We start from the raw sequence: 20,305 nt of genomic DNA on the forward strand, positions 1-20,305 counted from the left end.
GATCCCCAGGAGAATACCGCTTTTAACCTTCATCCATGGAGAAAGCTTCCAAGACTTTGGGATTATTTGAAATCTACAAGTGTGTGAAATAGATAGTAGTATAGTTTATCACAGGGTGAAAAACTTAGAGCTTTGGGTTTTTAGGATGGAGGTAGATAGAAGACAAGATGGAGGATTTTGGGCATTGTCTGATCGCCTTCTTGTTCTTCATCTGCTTCATTTTCTGCAGTGTTGGTAGCACAGAGTGATTGGTTAGAAAGAATCACAATGCAGATGTTGCATGAACAGACAAATAATTAGTTATTGGTAGAAAGATAGAAATAAAGTACATTCTAAGAGTTAATTGGACAAAATAGCTTTAAAAGACCTTGAACCTGTGTGCCTTGTGACTTTCGGTGCCTTCTCTTTGTATGCTAAGTCTGAGATGTAGACAGTGTGCTGAACTTTTGATAAGAAAACAATAAACAGCAACCTGAAGACCAAAAAAAACAGAAGTCCCATTCATCTGTTAATACTGGCACAGAACTTTGTAGGGGTCTCCCCATCAGGGGGATCCTCAGAGGGGTTTCTACATTTACAAATAAGGTAAAATAGTGAACATTCAACATTTAGGGTAAGCAGCTTTAAAAAAATCAAAAGGCTCCTGTAACTCTAGCGGCCTTTTGCTAACCATGTAAATGTGCAAGACTATTATGTATTATTTGCTTAGCCGTGAATTAAATTATACTGTACTTCAGGGAAAATCAAACCAGAACATTCAAGTTTGAGGTAGTGCTGAAGAGACACGGGGAGTTGTGCAGTCCTGGGCTTACTGCAAGATATGCAGGTACTGTCAAAATCAATCCACAGCTTTTTGTCCTTACTTCATAATGAGAATCTGTATCAAAGACAAACATGCTTACCATGCTGAAGAAGAGCCAGGAGCTTCCCATCCTTCAACTCTCTTTCCTTTCTGCCACTGCTTTTGTAAAAAAGCTGTAACTGAGAATGCTTTACTGGGACAGAATGAAGTATGAAAGGATAAAGGGACATCATTCAAAGGCACCTTTCATTCAAACGTTGTTCACAGTAAGTTTTTAATCACCACATTTACAAGACAGGGCTAAAAAACACACCCCCAAAATGACCACCAGATACTACTAAAAACCTACACAACACCCACTCACAGCTTTTTTATCCAAAACTGACTTCAATACAGACACAGATGTATCATAGACATGAATGTATTTGAATGGGGAGTGTGTTGGAAGGAAGTGGCATTTAAAAGACACATCAATGTGGCCCTTTAGGACATGGTTTAGTGTTATACTTGGATGTGATGGGCTAGCACTTGGACACAATGATGTCAGAGGTCTTTACCAGTCTAAATCATTCTATGAATCAAAGTTCTGATTCTCTCCTGATAGAGTACTTTTTACAGTGAAGCTGATCAAGAGGGTCTTTAGACAGTTCCTTCACTAAACAGTCTTCCTTTCAAACAATTTCTGCTAGTTTGAAAACAACTAAATCCTAAGAACTTTGGAATCAACCTCCAGAAGGACAGACAGACGAATTTTTTTTTAAATGCATACATGATTACCATTCCTATGATGCTAGCTACAATGCTGAATATATAGCTGTTCTATGGTGCAGTCTGTACCATAGCTCCAAAAATGGCCACATTCCTTTCACATCCTCTCACACTTCCCTCGCAAACCCTCAGAGGGATCCTAATGTGCCTGAAGAATGTGGAAGGGTGGAGATGGGAGAAGGAGATTCAACTAGAACCTGAAGTTGGTGCAAACACCTCTAACTGAAAACAGCAACTACTTTTTAGATGAACAGACAATAACATTCTCATTCTGGGAGGTACTCCATGCACAAAGCAAGTAAAGAAACTGTTTGATTAATGTAAAATAACAGAAGTCAAACATTAACCAGGCAGAACCAGGGGATCAAAAGCCCTATCCCCGGATAACCTGCAGAAAAGACATATTAAGCTTTCCCAATATTTATCACAGGTATCCCCACGGAGAAGATGAAAGGATGGGCAGTTCTACAAGGGAGAAGGGTGAGGGAATACAGCAGTAAGGTGCAGTCAGGAATGCCGCAGGCAGACAGTCTCTAGTCTGTGTTATCCAGGAGATCTTTATTCTTTCAGTGAGTGATTAGACTGAAGGACCAAGGATTAGACAGAGCATAATGCAAATAGAAAAATTAAAGGAAATAGACAACTGCTTTTGTGATTTTTTTTTTTTGCAAATTAACATAGATATATCCTTCATGTCTCAGAGAGCAAGGCTCACACACTTCCTCATTTGTAGACTGAATTCCAGAGCCAAGTGTTATCTACCATGCAAATGTCACTCATATGCCCCCTCACAGATCCTCGGCAGGCACTGCCTTATTCTGTCTGAATACCATAGTAGTAAAAGCACATGATTATACAAGTCCAATTACCTACTACAGAACCCTATTTCCTGACAGTAGCAGGGAATCCTACTGTACAAAGGAAGGAAATAAACCAAAGGTAACTTAGTCCAAGGGGACTTATCAGAAACATGTATTCCTAGAAACTTTAACATTAATATAAAACTAATTTTCTTAACAAAGCAAGAAAGTAAAAACCACATCATATATTACTCACCTCTGCAGGAAATTCCTTGGTTGTCAATGACTTGTTCGCAAAATCCACAGATACTGGATTTCTTAAAAGACTTATTTTTGAAGGTGTGAGACCTTGAAGCTGTTTCTTGATGCTGGAAGCAAGGAGAATAACACCAGACCTTCACTCAGCTTTTGAGTCAGAATTTTAAGGGAAATATAAATAATTTTAAAATAAAAGTAACAGTGGTGTTATATATAGTAGTGTATATATATAAAATATTTTAACAGTATACTTTTGTATATAATACAATTTAACAGTAATATTATATTTAGCAGTATAATAGTAGTAGCATATAAGTGCTCTCACTCGCTCTCTCATCCTTGCCCTTCAACTCTCAAGTGTGGGAGACAACAAAATGTAAGCAATCTCTTCCATATCAGCACATGGCCACTGCAATTAATTTTTTATCATAATTTCACAATTCCCTCTATAACTTATCTTCTAAGTGGAAATACAGAATAATGTCTATTATATAACTCAACAGTCTTCTGACGTAAGGTCTTATCTACATAAAAACTAGCATTGGTTCAGTTTAAACTGGTTAAAAATATCATAAGTAGTGCCCTATCACAGCAGCCAATTTAACCAAAGCCTTAAAATCCCTTTGTCTCATTCCTGCATGAGAAACATACACTAGTTTAAAGTAGCACTATTTCCACAGTAGCTGAAATATCATATCGTAATATAATGCAATTATTAAATTTCTAACTGGGGACAAAATTCAAAAAGTCAATACCACATTTGTAACATGTATTTTATGGCTTCTTTAACTTAGGAAACATTTAGGCAAAAAAACAGAGAAGGCTACCAAAAGCCTTTGACAGCTGTTATCTTTTCTAGAAGGTGCAGAACAACATTCATGTTCATTGGCAGACTTTTTGGAAATATCAGTCACCTATTCAGAAATAAATGTACATTTCACCAGACCATGAAAACCTCCCAGCACTCTTCACGTTTCTTCATTTTCATTTCACATTTGCACTTTACTGCCCTTAAAATACTGCAAACAAGCCTGCATTCAACACTAACACCTGTGCTGAACTTTGGCATCACAAGTGTCTTGAAGCAGAAAGCTGTCCCATGACTGGACCATTGTAGCACCAGACTTCCACCCGTATGTTGGTTGAGAGAGTTTCCTAGCATGGTGCAATGCCTAAGGTAACATGATAAAGAGGTATCACAAGATTTCTTTGTGGCTTTAAGCAACTTACCATGGCTCTAGGTGAAAGGTTCATTGACTCCAAAAATAACTTCAACACAACTACACGACAGGCACAAGAACAGTAATAAAAATCAATTACACTTTTCACATACAGCCTCCACATGGGCCTAAAAACTCCACAGAAGCCCCGAGGAGCAGAGATTGCAACAACTGACCACACTGAGCAGTGTAGGGGCTCAGAGACTATCCCCACTGGGGGGTTCACAGTCAGCTTGATCTTAAGAATAGCTTCAGGAAATATTATTGGTCTTACCCCCAGTGCAAAGCCAAGATAATTCACTTACATCCATTAACAATAAATTAGAGACTACAGGAATAAACTTTCAGAAAATCTTTCCCATGATAAGGTATATTAATCAGCAGAAATTAGTGAGAGAAATAATCTACTAGTCCACATCCTTGGAAGTCTAAAAGAGAAGATGAAACATTTGAGAAATAAAACTGAATTGTATACAGTGCTTAATAATGCATTGAGTTTGCATGGCCAGGTTTTAGTGGGCAGGGTGATTACAGCAGTGGCTTCTATGAGAAATTCATAGAAGTTTCCTCCATTTCCAGCACAGTCAATGCCAGCCGGCTCCAAGACAGTGACTGCTGGTCAAGGCTGAGCCAGTCAGAAATGGTAGTAATGCCTTTATGATAACGTTTTTAAGAAGAAAAAAGTTATTGTGCAGATATAATTTTGGGCAGAGAAGAGCAGGGTGAGAATACCTAAGAGGAACCACTCTGCAAACACCAAGGTCAGTAGAGACGGAGGAGGCGGAGGTGCTCCAAGCATGGGAGCTGAGTTCCTCTGTAGTCTGTGGTAAAGACCACGGAGAAGCAGCTGTCCCTCTGCAGGCCACGGAGGAACACAGGACTGTAGAAATCCACCTGCAGCCCATGGAGGAGACCCACGCTGGAGCAGGTAGATGCCTGAGAGGAGGCTGTAAATTCATGAGAGGCCTGTGCTAGAACAGACTTCTGGCAGGGACCTGCAGACCCTTGCAAAGGAGGGAGCAGGGAGCAGGTTTCCTAGTAAGACTTGTGATACTATGAAGGACACACACTGGGGCAGGCTGTTTTCAAAGGACCTGTGGAACAGTGACCCACATTGCAGCAGTTTATGCAGAACTGCAGCCTATGGGATGGATTCACTTTGGTGGAGTTCATGGAGCACTGCCTTCCATAGGAGGGACCTCATGCTGGAGGCAGGGGAAACTCCTCTCCCTGAGCAGAAGCAGAAACAACTCATCATCAATTGATGTGCATCCCCATTCCCCATCTCCCTGCACCGCTGGGGGAGAAGAGGTAGAGCTGGGAAAAATGTAGGAGTGGGGAAAGGTATTTTTAAGGTCTAATTTAATTTTTCATTAGTCTGCTCTCATTTTGTTAACAACAAATTCAATTAATATCTCTAATGTGAGCCTAGTTTGCCCATAATGGCATTTGGTGAGTCACCTGGCTCCGTCCTTATCTCAACTCTTGAGCTCTTCCCTGTCCAGTTGCAGAGAAAAGTGATAGAGAAGCTTTGGTGGGTGCCTGTCATGCAGTCAGGGTCAACCCACCACAGTCTTTTTGGCACCAGAAACCAGGAAGGGGCCTGCTGTGGTTTAAGCCCAGATGGAAATTACCAGCTGCTCAGTCAGCTTCCCTCTTTCTTCTCCCTCCACCCCACATGGAATGTTAAATTTGTACGTTGAGGTAAGAACAATTTATTAATAATTATTATTGTATTGTACTTAGTTTTCAATGGTAAATAATAATGATAATAAAAAGGAAACAGTAAGCGATGCACAATGCAATTGCTCACTACCCACTGACTGATGCAAGACCACCTCCTCCTGAATGCAGACTGGCCACCCTTTCAGTAATTTGTCCCAGTTTATATATATATGGCATGATGTTTTATGGTGTGGCACGTCTATTTGGTCAGCTCAGGTCACCTGTCCCGTCTACACTCCCTCCCAGATTGTTTTGCTCGCCTCCTCACCAGCAGAGCACGAGACAAGGAGGAGAAAAAAGTTCTTGACTTAGTATAAACAAAACTTGGCAAAGCACAAAAACATCAGTTTGTTATCAACACCATTTCATACCAAATCCTACACACAGCACTGTAATAGCTACTGAGAAGAAATTAACTCTACCCTAGCTAAAACCAGGGTAATTAGACACTTTGATCACTCCTTGCAAATTCCCCTGTATGACATTTGCAGCATGTTACTTCAGGTTAAATTGGATGATGTTGTCAGAAGTATGATTAATATCAAAAATAAACAACAAAGAAAAAGAATAGCTGAACTCCAGAATTACATAGGAACATAGCTGATGGCAAACAGATCAAAGTTTTTTGCTTTGAAAAATCTCTGTCATGATTGGATTTTTTTGCCTTTGAAACTACAGGAGATGTTTTTAAGGAGACAGGGGTCTAGGAGGAAGAAAAAAATGTCATTACACGCAGGTTACTTCTCTAATCCAAGACAAGGAGGTTCTGTACTGGGTTTGGGCATTGTTCCCAAAGAGCTGGGAGTCCCTCATTTCCATAGCCTCATCTACATATGTATTTGAAAATAGGGGGGAGAAAAAGCAATCTCCACTGCTTGCTGCAGTTTCTCTTTGTAAACTTCTAAACAAAAAAACCACAATTTTCATTTTAGATTTATCCTCCCTTCTTCCCTACAAAGTTCTACTTTTGGGACATGTCTGTGACGCCCTCTAAAAATAAGCTTAGCAGAACTTGCACTTTTGAAGAAATTATTGGATAAACTTCACTGTAAATTCATTCTGTTGCTAGGCCTGCTTCTCCTTATTTCCTACCTAACAAACACTTCTTCGCAAACCCTGGCACCTGCACTCTTACAAAGAAAGACAATTATCATAACCCACAGTTTATATACTGAAGTTTAGTTTAAGTAGGTCTTGACATTAGTTGATCAACTAGTCAACCTGTCCGTTTAATTTATAACATAAACATCAAATGCATTTTTTCTCTGTGGTATTTAGGAAATATTCTGCATTGCAGTCTTGGCATCTGTATTTTAAAATGTGTATGTTTTGTTCCCTGTTGTTCATTTTAGGCCACTGTGGCCTCTCCAAGCAATTCAGTTAAACAGTTTATTTAGGAAATTCAGTACCCACAACTTACATTCTCCTTATACAAGAACTCAACATAACTGTGAAATCTACAGAAGCCTAGATAAAGGTTTTTTTGTTGACACCTGGTAAAGCTTTAGTGGAGAATCACAAAGAAAGACACCAAGGAAAAAGAAAGAAAAATATATATAAAGAAGGGGGGGGCGGGGGGGAGGGAACTGAAGATAAGGCAAAGCAAATACACCAAACAGCAAGCAATGCTACTTTCATGAGGCTCAAGATTGGAATCCAAAGTGCTCATAATTGTTAGGAGCATAAACTGGAAGAAAACAGTGCAGAACCACAGGCTCCAGACTCAGGTTTTGGCCAAAGAAAAATGCTGTAATTACATGTGGTCTCAATTGATAGCATTATAAAAATTACTCTGGAAGTATTTTGCCATGCTGCGCACTCTTTGGCATGCAGAAATCTAATGAACTTGGAACTCTGTCCCAGGCTTACATCAATGTAACTCTGAGGATTGTGTAAAAACTTGACAGATGCATCCTCAGCAGTCCTCATCAGCTGATGAATTTCAAATACTACTAATGACAGAGCATTTTCATTAGGTAGCTATAGGCTAAACATCATCAGATGCAAAATTCACAGCAACTCTGTCAAAGGCAGTTCACACAAAAAACTCTCAAGACTGAAATTAAGCCAATATAGATTAAAACAGTCAAAATCCACAACTTTGTTTTTGGCAATACCAGTACAGCAATTCCTTCTTAAGAGAGACTTAGCACTGGTTCATTACACCTATGGAATAGGTATTCCTCATTTTATTCCCAAATATAATATCACAACATAACAGTTAATGTTTCAATGAATAACAAACCTTAGCAACATTAGTTTATTTCAACTTCATGTTTCCAACATGCAAACTGCAACTGTAATAACAGTTCATTCTTTAAAGAGGAAGTCAGAGGGTCTAGATATTTTATTAAATAATCAAGGAAATATTTTTAAATTAAACCTTTTCAAATAATCTTCACAAAAACCATATAACTATAGTTATATCCACACACATACATGCTCCATTAAAAACAAACCAAAAAAAGGCACTTAGCTGAACAAAATTGGTTCCCTAAAAAGTCATCCAGGCAGTGACTAATTTATATTTATGAGAAAATTTTCAAAAACATAATAAAAAAATGATTAGACTTTTGAAATGAAATAGTTTATTTAGGTGTTTCACTGTGTTGATGAGATAGAGAAATAATGTGCAAACAGGTCTTGGCTATCTCCAAAACTTGTAAAATTCCATGTCACATTCCAGCTAAAAGAAAATTATAAATATACGTAAAAAGCCCTATTAACTCTATGGCAGACTCTAGTCCTGCTGAATTTTACATGGCCTCTTAGCATAACTGCAGAATCATATTAAAAAAAAATATGTTTTGTTCACATCCCACCCGTGGTCATACAAATTCCTTTTCCTTATCCTCTAACTTACCAACCTATACTGCAATTTCCTAGGACTCTCCTTGTGCATTCTTCTACTCTCCAAGGTAGCTTTAAATCCACTGGATTATATAATGGTTACAACTATTATTTTAAATACATGGAGGGAGGGGCCAGCAATGTATTAGCGGAATAGGTATTCAACGACCTTTTATAGGCTAAAGAAATATTCATAGATGTTTCCAAAACATTATTCACCACCAGTGAATATATAAATACTGTAGAACCTATGCTACATGACAAGAATATGGGACGGTGGCAAAAGAATTAGAACACCAAAGTATTTTTACACTGGCTGAAATAAGGCATTTCTGGCTCTATATGTATGTATGCATGCATAAAAATATGATTTTATTTTCACACACACATCCTAAAATGTACACAAATGGCTAGTTATGGTACTAACACTATTACTAAATAACTTAAGAGGAATTTCAAAGACAATGGAGTCTTTGTTACAGATAACTCATTTTCTCCTCATTCATTCAAGGTGTTTCACAGAAAGATAAACAAGTAGACCAAGCTAGAGAAGAGAGCTATGACTTAGGATCATACAAACTGAACCAGCAATGTGTCCAAGTGGAGCCTGCTCCTGATTTGCGATTCAAGTGACAGCACATGGAGAAATTAGTGAGGAAAAAAATGTCTCACCAAACCAGCTGAGTAAAGTTCATGTTAAAAAGAAAAAAGTCATGTTATTTGGTAGCACAAATTGCCTTACTATACAAGCATAAGGGGCCAAAAAAGTAACATAAAAAGACAGAAAGTACTTTTATCCCTGCTTGTTGAAAATATTTCATGTTACAATTTCAAGCAGCAGACAACTTTGTAGTTTCTCAGACTAAAGACATCCAGGTCTTCATTATTTTAATAAGAAATTCTACCCAGGTACCAGGTTTTCAAACCTATACACTTTTCAAAAAACAAACAAATAAATAAACCCAACCAAAAAAGCCCCTAAAAAGCGGGGTCCAAATGACCTTACACACCATACAGATTTAAAGAAAAAGGTCAGAGGTGAAAAGCACCAGCACTCAATGTTTATTCAGTGTATCAACAGCCAATTGCAAAAAACATGGCTCAAAACACAAACTTTGCCTTATTGGGTTAACACAACATCCACCTCCTTCACAAAAGTATTTCATTGTTTCAGAGAGACACTATTCAAGCAGAGCAAGCCAGCCCTGTCCCTTCTGTGTCTACTCCCTTCATGCTCCTGCATGTACATGCATGCTAGAAGGTCTATCACAGACCCATCCTTCCCATTTATGCTAATGGATACATTTGCCACTAGTTCTGTCAAATTCTTGCTTTGAGCATGCTGGTACTGTCTGGCCCACAACATTCTGTAGCAGAATGTTCCAGAAAGTCATACTCTCCTTTGTTTAAAGTATCTTTATTTGTTCACTTTAAAGTAAACTCCCACTGTGTCTGACACTTACTAGTTTCTGCACTGTGGGACTGCATAACTTGCCCCATGTTTTTGGAAAACTGTCATGGACATTTTTTCATAGAAATCCTTTCTTTGGGATTTTTCCTCTTCTGGGAAGCTGGGGCCCCAGAAAGAGAATGTAAACAATTGTTATCTGCTGCTGTGGAATGCAATAGGTGCACCTGTGATTGGCTCATGTTCCATGTTTACAATTAAGGGCCAATCACAGGACCAAGCGCTCTGGGACAGATTCACAGAGAGCTCCCTTGTTTTTGGATTCCTGTTTCTATTCTTAGCTGAGCAGCTTCTGCAACTTTTTTCTCTATTCCTTTTGGTATAGTGATAATGTATTATATATCATAAAATAATAAATCCAGCCTTCTGATCATGAAGCAAGATTCTCGTCTATGTCTCTCACCCTAAGAAATCCTTGCAAGCCATGCAACAGAAAACCAAAGTGAAGAGTCCCCATCTTTTCAGTCCCTTCCCAAAAAGCAACTCTTCCATCCTGTTGACCACTTTCATAACCCTACCACATGCTTTTATACAGGCTGGGATCTGACATATAATTCAAAGTTTCAAGTTAACAATCCAAAAGGATGAATTTGCTCCACAGCCTATTCATACAGCCTAGTACTCTATATCTAGATCTCTAGACATAGCTGCTTCTAATTCCTGCTGTCAGAACAAAAAAAAACCACCTTGGTAGCTGAAAGGAAAATTGTATTGGCCGTCACATACAAAGCTTTTCACCTTAGCTCTCTCACTTCCAGCTCTGAACTAACAAGTTAAAAGCCAGACAGACACAAGGCAGTGCAAGATGCAACAGAGAAGCAGCGGAACAAACCTAGTTTCACATTGGGTTCTAGAACACAGGTCAAGAGCCTTAGCTACCCTATCAAGTGACCTGTCCAGAGAGAGCCATGACTAAAGGTAACAACAACTTCATTGCTCACTAACAAGAGACTGGATCTATGTCTCATGTACTATTCTTTCACGCACATTTGTCCTTTGTAGACAGTTCACCTCAGAGGAGGTCCTTTATCTAGGCCATCTAGGTCCTTCATCAATTGCAGGTGCTCTTCTCAAAATTTTCAGTTCTTGAGACAAAACGCTATCAAGCTTTCTTTGAAAAACGATTTCTACAGAATGCAAACATAACATAAGAGAATAAAGTGTTTGAAAAAGACTGGTAATTAGATAAATTTCTTTTCCCTTTTTAAACTTTGAAGTTGACCACCTCCAACTTTAAACAACAAATACAAACTTCATCATGTTTGCAATTTTCCAAAAAGTTCTTCCCAACATGATCTGGCTGAGATTTCAGCCCAGAAAATAATATAACCAGATCTGCACAGAAGTGGGTAACTGAAGAAAAAGTGGGTATGCTGAAGAAAAGCAGCACTCAGGATTGTCTGAATGCATGCCCATTAGTAGTCTAACTTCCTTCCAGCAGAAATGAGGCAGAGCAACACACCTGCTGGAGAAAAACAACCTTCTTGCCTTTCTCCAGCCAAATCCTCACTGCTCTCTTTTATCATAATATCCCTAAGAATCAGTAACCTGTATAGAGCAGTGGTTCATCCCCACTCCTTCCAACAGGAGCAAATGGGGAGCAGAGGTTCACTCCTCGCATAAAACAGCAGCAGATCTCACATCTTTTCATTTCATCACTTTGCATTTTTGTTTCAATACCTTCATTTCTCCACTGCTCGTGCATCTGTATAAGCAGAATAGCAATTAGGAGACAGACTGACAGTCCATTAAGACAATCATTACTCCAGACACTGAAAAGCTTGTCTATTTTATCTTCATCTCATTGGCAAGCCAACATTTGTTTTGTATGGGAAAATACCACAGAAAGGAAATGTCTGAAAGTGGCAAAGGACTATCCTTCACTTTTCATAAAATTTCAGTGTTTATCAACAGCTATTTTTCTTCTTTTTTAAATGAACTGACCTTGTCTTCTCTGAGACTATAACACCGCTTTTATTACATAATGACTGGAACTCCCACAGTCAGAAATAGACAGCTGAAGACTAGAACTCACGTATTTAAATAACAGGGGGAAAAAGGCCATATCTGAACATACTTGGTTTATTCTGCTAACAGGAAAAAAAAAAAGAGTGTAAGAAAAGTTACAATTCAAATACATCAGGCATCTACCCTCAAAATGTTGCCAGCTAACCAGGTTTTTTTAAAATCATCTTACACACAATCTCCAATCAAATCTTTTCCAATCAAATCAAATTATTTTTCCAATCATACCTGCAGATGAATTCTTACAGGTACACAAACACATTGAGTTTACATGCATGTTTCCTCTCTCCATCTTGATAGTCCCTAATGAGACCGTTTCCAGAAAGAACAAAGGACTGCAGCAATGTGCAATGAAACCCTCTTGTGACATAATGCAGATACAAGGCCAAATACCAAAGAGCTACCAAGAGTTCTCTTGTAGCGATTTCTGATGTGGTAGAACCAGATATTAAAAACAACAAAAACAAACAAAATAATAATTTAAAACAGAAATCATAAAACACCCAACCAGGAAATCTCCCAAGGAAACAACTAGGAACAAGGAATAACCAGGAAATTTACCAAGTTTTGCAGAGAAAGGAGAGAAAGCAAAAGAAGAGAGACCTGCACTAGAGAAAGGACAGACAGAAAGCAGCTATGTGTCAGAACATTGGTCAGAAGAAAAACAGCTGAGAGGAATGAAGATGTATGTCACTAAATCAATCACGAAGAAGTAGAAGAAATATTACTGATACCAATGTAGTATTTTTACCCATTTCATTTAGGCTCAAAGCTTGAGTTTGCTCTCCTACCCTAACAATCCTGCTTGAGGCAAGTGTGCTACATTAATACATAAACAATTTAGCACTTCAAGCAGGTAATGTGTGCAGCCTAAAAGTGATATCTTACAGATATATCTTTTCTACCCACTATCCTCCAGAAAAAAATCAGCATCCAGGACAGAAGTACACAGAGGTAAGGAAGTTGACAGCTGCACACTGCATATATATGTGCATTCAGTAGCTGCTGTACTAAGGAAGAATTAACACTGAAAGTGCATTTATCAGGGAGGTCATCAGTCAGACCATTACATCTTCAAAAGCAGAAGATAACAAGCTTTCCAAGTCTGCAGGAAGTTCTCATTACAGGCATTCAAGCAGGATGAAGAAATGGCAATCTCAGTTTCCTCCTCTCCCCACACACATCCTTATTTACCTACTTGATTTTAACCCAGGCCATCAGCATGGCTCATAAGACCTACTGACAAAGACAATATTAGTGAAGTCTACCTGGCTGTTATACTTTGAAAGGCTGGAGTTACATTAAGCAAGAGCACAGTGTAACAAGAGCACAGACCAGCATCTGTTGCCAAAACATCATTCAACACCTCCACTCTCCACACCAAAGCAGGTACTTAAATTTATTCCTCTAGGTCAGAAGCAATGGTATTCCACACACTCCTGTTTCAGTGTGTAAGCAGCTCAAGTTAAGCAATCCTATACAGATTACCATCTGCACTAATGATAGTAACTCATATTGAAAACAACACTCTGTGTGTATGCCTGGAATTATGTCCTTATCTATTTCCTCTTTTTATTTTTATTTTAGACTATTCCAAACAGTAGTCTAAACCAACATGTTTTATATAACAACTTAAAACAGAAATATGTTTTGCATTTCATTAAACCTGAGGACTCAACATTTTTTGCTTACAAAATTTTTTTTTCAATAATTTAGGAAGCAGGAGTGAACCACATGTGGAAAACTAAAATCTCCATTGTGCACTTTTTGGTAAAGCCTAATTTCCTTCATAACATCTAGTTTCACTTTTTCCTGCTCTTTTACTGAAGCTTTGACAATTTTTTTTCCATCAAGTTACAATCAACCATTTTCAGGAAAGAGAATCTGACTAGTATTACACAGACTTCTACAAAAATTATAAAGGATAAGTGCCACTCCAAAAATCAGAAGTGTTTACTCAACAGTCTTGCTCCAGGATGCAAATTCATTACTTTCACTGGAGAGCAGACAACTTGTGGTTAGTCATTTATTTTGCATTTATCCTGGTGTTGCTGTGTGGTCTTTAAAAACACAAGCTGATGAAAAACACTCTACTTGGAACTGTAGGTTTTGCATATATTCTGGGTTTGGGGTTTTTTTGATAATACAAGATTGGTGGTACCAACCAGTGAACACAAGTGTTTCTGGTTAAAGCAGTATACTGGATCAAAGCCTTGATCATATTCCCTTATTGTTACTAACAACAGATAATATAGAGAATCCACATCCACCACCTAAACAAATCAGAGGAAACTTTGAGATGGTGCAGGTACTAGGTAGGTTTGTATTTTTACTAAAGAACCTGAATGACACACACCAAAAACAAAACGAAACAAAACAAAACAAACAAACAAAAAAAACCCAGCAAGGATTAGTGTCCAAACTACCTGGTTAAAACTGTCATTTATATTACAACAACATTTTCATGATGCACAACATTTTTTAAAAATGCTAAGGAGGAATCAGTGTTCACCTGATGGTAACAGACACATTGCTTACTGTGACAAACAGCAAAATAAGACTCTTCTTCCAATCTGCACACTGCTTCCAGCTCTAACCATCCTTTATGCTCTGGTACTTGAATCAGTACTATGGAAAGTAGGCTATTCAGGCTTTGGCAGACATGAAGGGGAAAGTGTTGGAGATTTTTTCAGAGATGGCTTAGAAGGCAGCTGTGAGGAGCAGGTTCTCACAGCCTGTTTCTGTGAACAGCAGAGGTTCTCAGGTTATTTTTAATTACAAGTAAAGGTGACAAACATGAAGGCCTTGAGAACCTGGCATACCAGGGTTCTCAGGCAGCTTTCTCATAACAAGTAGATGTTCTATCTTTGGCTGTTTTGGGAAAGCAAGAATAATTTTGAGAACCCAAATCTTGGTATTGAAAACATAAGGAGGGGTTGGTATGTTATCTCTGACCTATTGTGAGCTCAGATTTTGCAATATGCATGAAGTGAATTAACACTGTTATAAAAGGTGCCTGATGGATTAATAAATTGGAGTCGATGGCTGACCAATGCAAGGTGGGTCATCTCCCTCCAACTTCAATAGGAAAGCACTTGCCATATCAGGTTCAACCTTACCTCTATTTGAGAGAGCAAATGGAAGAAATATTTAGCAACAAAGCGTACCATGCTATGGTAAAAGAATGCATCAATAGCAAGCCAATAACCATAATTATACCTACTTCTGCTGAACCTTGGATTTTTATACATAAAAAAATTTTGCTTAAGTTAACCTTAATCCCACCTTATTAATAATCGTTTTCACAGTCACTTCAGTCACAGGCTGGAGATGGGATAACACCCTTGCCTGCCTGTCCAAATGGTCTCCACCTTTTCAGTTAGCTATTCCTATTCAAATCTTTACCTCTAGCAAGAGTACAAGAAAATAGCCATCTTGACAAATTTCATCAATTCAGGTCACTGACAAGTGCAGGCTGCAACCAACTGGGACCATTCTGTGTTCTCATCCAGCCAAGAAAAGATTTGTTGCTACTGGTCTGAGGCTTGGAAATTTAATTACTCTCCTCTACCATATGAATGAACCAGAATAATGTAAAATGGCGTAAGTACAAGGATCACATTCAGCTACAAGATCTAAAGCTCTTGTGGAAATGAAAATCAAACACAAGAGACATTTATGGAGTTATTATACTTATGGAGTTATTATACTTATACTATTATATTTATGTCTGCTCTGTAGCTGATTAACTTGGACACTCGCCCAAAGACAAACTATTACATCAAGAAAATGACATAAAATGCAATTGTTGCTTAACTAACCTGCTCTTTTCTTTTGGCTCAAAAAATGACACACTTTGAATTTCTAAATAGCTATTCTGGTTATTTCTCTGGCACTAAAATCAGGATCTCTTACCACAGCAAGTAAAGAAAAACTCACCAAGACATGCCTAAGTTGATTTTCATGATCCTTTTCAAAGGCCCAAAGAATCCACTTGAAACACCAACTTCTTCCTTCCACCAACAACAAAGCTCCACAAAGCCTTACTCTTATCAAATACTCTCCAATCTCATCAGTATCCCTTCATCAGGGATCTTCGGTTTCTATTCACATCTGTAGCACCAAGGGTACTTTCATATTGGTACACTGGAAAAGTACTCTGCTTTTTTACTCTTTTCTCACAAAAAAGTTTCCTTTAAAGCCTTCATAGTTTCTACTTTATCATAGGTTAGATTATTTTTCTTGCACTTCTAGAGGATATCATTATCAGAGCAGTTACTACCCCTTCTGTCCCACAGAAAAAAAAAAAAAAACCACACCAAAAAAAAAAAAACAAAAAAACCCAAAAAAAACAAACAAAAAAAAACAACCAGAAAGCACTTCTAGAATAGATTCTTCAAATAAAGTAATTTTCTAGATCACAGCAATTTACTCTCATAATCTCTGCTGGTCAGAGGGACCCCGAGATGCGTTAGAAAGTCTCTTTTCCCAGCCTGGCAGTCGAAGAAGGAGTCAGAACACTTCTATTCCTGTTCTCAAGGTTGTTTATTGTTTCTTATCTATAAAATTCTTTCTTTGACCTGCCGAGGTCTGTCTGGCAGGTCGGGTTGAGGCACACTGACCACCTCAGAGGCGGTGTTATCTTTTTATACTAAAAACTACATGTACATTATTTACAATAACTTTCCAATACCTATCACCTACGTTAGACAGTGAGCTTCTACTCTAAACCAATCTAAAAGTGCCACCATCACTCAGAACACGGAGGCTAGGAAGAAGAAGGAAAAGGGACAAGGCATGCCCAAATTTCTCTATCTTGGGACCCCAAGCCCCCATTCCAAAAACCACAAAAATCTATTTTTTCACCCCATGACAAACTATTATTCTACTTAAACTCTCTTGACTTGTAATTCTGCATATAAAGGTGGTAATTTGCTCCATTGGTCAAGATCAAAGGCACAGGGGTCTTGAACTCCATGGCAAGGTCTCTGAGCTCCCCAGGCATGGGCTCGAGTCCTCTAGGGCAGCCAGAGGAATTTCCTGGGTTCTGACAATTTACAAAAGCAATAGTCCCATTATGCACTTGCCAAAATCTGAAATTTCATGGAAATTAATAACAAAAAACATGTGAGACCACTGAATGCTTATTTAAAAGGCTTAGTTAGTTTTGACATCCCATTATTTGGTAACATTTTTATTATTACAGAGTATATCATGTAGTGTATGTAGTGTATCATGTAGTGCTTTTGAAATCAACTACAACTTCTGAAGCATCTTTATTGCCTGGACATGTTTGTCTTCAGGTTGGTTTACAAGGCAGATCTGCAGGCTGGTATTTCTACAAATGTTGTGAAGGGAAAGCACAAATACTGTTTTGTCAAAATCTGAGGTGCATCTGCAATCATCTATTAATGAAGAAGAGGTAATCTTTCCAGAAAAAGCTACCAAATCCAAAAAGCCAGATGGTTAGAGGTTTTGCTCTTTCAAAATATTTTTATCTGGCAAAGTAGACTTCTTAACAAGCAGCAAGTCATTTGACAAAACTAAGCAACTAAGAACAAGCAGTGATTCTGCAGTACTGGGAAAACAGCATCTGCAAGTGTACAGTTAGCTACTCAAGATTTGTATGTTGACCTTTTAGAATTATGTGACTTTCTTTGTATAATGCAGCTTAGAGCAGGAAAATTTGTAAAATTTTTCAACTGTAGCTGTATATCAACATAGGCCCTGTCCTGTCCTTTCCCTTACAGCAAAGGCAGAATTTCCAAACAATAACTCAATTTCCTACAAACACATATAAGCATACTGAGCAAACTACAGTCGGAACACACACTGTTCTCCCAAGCAAGAGCATACAGAAGAAAAAGTGGAAAAGAGAGACCTGTCTCTTCATAGTATTCTTTCAGCAAAGATTTATAATGTCTTAATGTTGCCAAACAAACCTGATACTAACAGCCAAAGAGAACCTATGACTATATGCTTGTTTTGTTTGTTAATTTTCACTACACACAAGATTGTAAGGCAGTAAAATTTTTACAAGATGCAGCCCTCAGCAGTAGAGAAACCACACGGAATGCACAGATGTGATAACGTTCTTCCAAGTTAAAAGCATTAATTCAGAAACATCAGCATATAAAATATCTTGAATCACTGATGAATGAACGTACCTCAGTTTGCCCACAAGCCAATTCTCCAGATTAATTGTTTTGAGCCTTTTTTAAAAAAAGGGTCGCTTCAGTTAGTGAAATGTTACTAACTGACAGGGCAAATTCCAAAAATACTTCACTAGAATTAGAAACCTTTTTCCCCTCACTAAAACAATTTTTAAATAGCACTTAACCCCCACACAGTCACATAGGTATGCTCTAAGCATATCCCTTTCCCCTCTGTACATCAAAAAAGCAGTTAAGTGAGAAATAAAAATGTTTACCAAAGCATCTGAAAAAGCTTCCCAATGTTATTAATGGAGATGACAGCAACATTTTATTTCACATCTGTATCAGATCCCACTTGGTCTGAATTTTTTTACAGGGAGCAGAAGGAAGAGTGGCAGCACAGGGGGAAATGTGTAAAGGAAAACAAAATGCCAGACAGCTGTGCAAACTAATGTTCAATTCAGTTTAAGTTCAATTCACAGCCTGTTATTACACTGACTGCAGCTATCACCTTCCCCTGTCTGCAATTAATTGTCCACCTTTTTGCTTTCCAGTTATTCTTTCACCATCTTGAAAAACCTAACACACCACAGTTCACCATGTGAACCTGAGACTCCAACCTGTCTCCAAGTCCTCCATACAGTCATAAGCGTACTGTGTTTATATATAATAGCAGCTTGAACTCTGGAAACCAAAATTTACTGCTGATAGAACAGGTAGTAAGTATATTGATAGAACAGGTAGTACGACATCAATACTAGTGCAGAAATTTATAACAAAGAAATACCATTTTGCAAGCAAATAAAGGATGAAGTATTTTTCTTAGAATAAGTGATAAAATTCTTTAAAGTTAAGCCAAAACAAATTCTGCAGTTTCATAACCTGAACTACTGTATTCTATTCACCCAATTTAATTAATCTTTTCCATGCAAAACATGCACATATACACAACCTATTAATTGTATAATTCCTGTACCACAACATATGCCCTTTTTGCTCTCACTGCTAGCAGGTGCTGTGAGTACAGAGAGATGTCTTCAGACTAAATGACATGTCTTTGTCATGGTAACCCTTTGCAGAAAATTTATTATCTTCCTATTACTCTGCCTCTTGAAGGATGGCTGTGTTTAACTGTCTCACTGTGACTGAATGTGTTTTGTGAAAAGGACAAAACCCCTTAGAGACTTGGTTTATGTGAAGCATCCTCCAAACGTCAGGCTGCTTTGAAATAAACAGGGCCAGGAGACTTCTTCTCCTTTTTAATGCCTTTATTAAAAGTGATCAGCTCAGGATTGGGCGTCCCGGCGGGGCTGCAGTCCCCGTCGTGTCTCTCAGGGCGACTCATAGGAGGAGGATATGCGCAGCTCTGTCCACTAGAGGCAGAGCCGGGGGATCCGGTCCTCGTGGGAGCCTTTAAGGCGTGGTGTCCCCGTCAGATCTTGGTTTCCCTGGTTCTGTCCCGCCCGATCCCGGCGTCAGGACGACTCTCTGCTAAGGGCGAGAGGGGCTCCGAAGGTGTTCAGCATCTCTGCAGGCTCAGCACTCGGCTCCTCACGTCCAGACATCACTTTAGTCTCTCAATCCTTATTTGGCTCGTTGTTTTTAGGGTTTTCTCGTTGCATTTTGAGTCGGGGTCCCAAAAAAGCATGCTGGTCCTGGAGTCACTTTGCATAACCCCCCCCACCCTCTCAGGTGTCTTCACTATGGTAGGAAAAGAGAACACCTTAGCCTCGGGGAAGAGCCATCACCCCACCCCAGCCAGGGCCTTTACTAATACAAAAGGGGCGATAAGCTACAATGACCCGTGATTACAATAACAAAGCACGCAGAACCCTGGCAGGGACAGAGATCTGGCTGCCTTTTTGTAACTTTTTCTCACAAAAAAAATATTAACCGAATTTTTGTTCATAACATGCTTGAACTGAGATTCAGAATTCCAGTGAGCTCAGACTCAGGAAAGCAAGGTGATCCTACAAAGTCATCTAAGTGAAAATTTCTAGCAGAATCAGATGACCAGGAATTTAGACTCATAGTTGTCCAACTCATGCCATCATTTCCAAGCATTCAAGTCAGCATAAGCTTGTATAGCTTATAATCTACTGCAATACTTACTTGCATCATGACCTATGCTAAGACTTCCTCTTCACTACTGACTGACCTATCTAAATCTAGAAGCAAATACTTCCACAGAGACAGCAACAAAAAATTATCCTCCAAGGTGTCCCAGAGGTCCT

The 20,305-nt window shown here is 38.6% G+C and overlaps 1 protein-coding gene across 5 annotated transcripts in view; it reads right to left on the bottom strand.

Moving 5' to 3' along the window:
- Positions 1 to 20,305, bottom strand: part of TNS3 (tensin 3) — a 200,000-nt gene that overhangs the window by 168,041 nt on the left and 11,654 nt on the right. For 3 of the 5 annotated variants that reach the window (XM_064705080.1, XM_064705079.1, XM_064705078.1), the window contains exon 2: positions 2,627 to 2,738. The exons of 1 other annotated variant lie outside the window; for it this stretch is intronic. The gene's annotated coding sequence lies outside the window, so the exon portion shown is untranslated. Of the gene's footprint in view, positions 1 to 2,626; positions 2,739 to 20,305 lie in introns of those variants that run through there. One more of the 5 variants, XM_064705076.1, reaches the window with a different exon arrangement.

Source organism: Zonotrichia leucophrys, chromosome 2 (assembly GCF_028769735.1).
Source record: "Zonotrichia leucophrys gambelii isolate GWCS_2022_RI chromosome 2, RI_Zleu_2.0, whole genome shotgun sequence".
In the NCBI taxonomy this organism is placed as follows: domain Eukaryota; kingdom Metazoa; phylum Chordata; class Aves; order Passeriformes; family Passerellidae; genus Zonotrichia; species Zonotrichia leucophrys.